The following is a 2,314-nucleotide window of genomic DNA, read 5'->3' on the forward strand; positions in this document are numbered from 1 at the left end:
GGGGACCCGGCACATAGGGGGCACTTCATTCCCAGCATGCCTCATCCTTAAGGGGGAGGGCCCAGAGGAAGAGGGTGTCAGTAAACATATCCAGGTTGATGAGGGTTGAAGAACACCTGCCTGAGTGGTGGCAGGTGACAGCTGACTGTCTACAGAGAAGGGCACCGGCCAGGAGGAGGCAGGCAGCAGAAGCCCACATCCGCAGGCAGCCTGTGAGGGCCTCTGGTGCAGAGGCCAGCAGTCATCCAACAAACCTCCCCGATGCTGGCTTGCTCTTGGCTGAGGGAGAGACGGGGGGCGGGGGGAGTCAGCCCTGAGCCCTTCCGTGAGAGTTCTCAGGCCGGGGTGAGTCACTCTGTCGCAGAAGGACAGTGTTCGGGACGCTGTTGCAATCTCATACTCGACACAGAAAGGGGCCCTGAGGACAGACAGCCAGTCCTTCAGCTTGCTGTTGGTTTGTGTTCTGCTAACATTTATTGAATACAAACAACATGGCAGGCAGGCGCTGTGTATGTTGTTATATGGATTGTCTCATTTTTGTCCCCATTTTATAGAGAGGACATGAGACCTAGAGAGGGGAAGGAACTTGTCCCGGATCACACAGCTAGAAAATGGCAGAATTGGGCTTTAATCCAGAGTCTCCACAACTAGTCCCTTATTAACTGTCCTTAGGGTCCACGGCCTCACCAGGAGACTGGCACAGCCAGGCTGCCCCTTTCCGTGGCACCACGGTGTCGACAGACCCTGCTGCTTCTGTTCAAGAAGGCAGGGAAAGGGATCCTCCTTTCACAAGCCTTCCATCAAAAGAGGTGCAAAGCACCGTGACTGCTTGTTGTTGTTACATGTATGTGACATGTTTGTCACATCCGGTGTTGGCTGGGATATTTCTCTTAAATTCAGAGGATGAATGGATTAAGCCAGAAATCAAAATCACTGCATTAAAACGGGGAGACTAGTTAGGTTCAGTCATCTACTGAGAAGTGTATCTTGTAAGAAATTCTGTGAGTGAAAAGTACATAAAAGTCATGCACATAGAGAAATAAGTTGTATATTATCTCGTAGGTAGAATTTACTAATTGGTAGACTCAATTATGGCAGTCAGTAGAACTATTGTCTTGTATGTATTTTCCCAGTAAGAACTTCTGTTAAGTGGCACCGTAAGGAAGACACACTAGGTTTTAAATGTGGTTGGCTTCAATTACCCAGAAATATCCCTCTAGCCCCAAGCCAGATAAATGAGGGTTCTAGTGTGATTTGCCCATTTCCTCAAATGAAGGGCTCTCAACAGTGATTGCCCCATGGTCCTTCCTCACCACTCTGCCCAACCCCCAGGTGGATGGCTGGGAGGTCAATCCTCCCAGGACAGACTTGTTCCCCTTCTCCCACACCTGGACCAGTGCTGGCACCTGAAGTCCCCGCCTAAAGGTGAAATGAACAAAGGCATGCACCCAAGAGTGTGCTATGCATGAGAGGGGGCGAAGCAGAGCCCTCTGGGCCCATGGAGCCAGGACAGTGCAGGACCTGTCTGAGCCCGGAGATTGGGCAGGGACATCCCAGCTGCATGGAGAGGCTTGACCTTCTAGACAACACCCTCTTCCCATGCCCTGCCCTATCCTGGCCTAGCTACCCACCTGGCCCAACCTGAGGCCACTGTAGCCACCCACGTGACCCAGCCTCAACTTGCACGGGGATCATGGGGAGCACTTGCAGCCCATGGTGGATGATGACAGAGAGCCAAGGTGGGATGCACACAGGAGGTGGTCAGTCAGCTCACCTGCTTGCCTCCCGTCCCCCTCTTCCTTTCTTCACCTCTGGAAGAGTAAAAAGACGAGGCCAAAGTCGCAGGGCCACCTGGTCAAGCTCTCCATGCCCCTGCCTCTGCACCAGCCTGACCTGACTCCACTCCCTGGGGCCAGGCCCAGGGAGGTAGCCATGCAAGGGGAGAGAGGCCAGGCTGCAGGCCGGGTGGGGGAGCTGCCCATAAATCAGGCCCACTCCCAGCCAGTTGCTAACAAGCGGGGCTGCCTACCCGCCTACGTGGGGTCCCTGCCGCTGGGCTCCCACAGCAGCCTGGAACAGCCAGCTGGCCAAGGCCTCCACAGTGCCTTGGCCTCCACCCCCACCCACGGCCCCCAGATAGATAGAGGTATATATTTTTTCCTTTAGGAGAAGAAAAAACATAGACCTAAATGAAGAGAAACACCAACAAAGAAGGAGAGAGGCCCGCAGAGTCACGTGGGGGCAGAGACCAATTGGGCCTCCGGTGCCCCCCCTCTCAGGGCGGGGAGGAGGAGGACGGTTGGACAGGGCCAGC

The sequence above is a fragment of the Saccopteryx leptura genome, chromosome 2, assembly GCF_036850995.1.
Source record: "Saccopteryx leptura isolate mSacLep1 chromosome 2, mSacLep1_pri_phased_curated, whole genome shotgun sequence".
Lineage (NCBI taxonomy): Eukaryota > Metazoa > Chordata > Mammalia > Chiroptera > Emballonuridae > Saccopteryx > Saccopteryx leptura.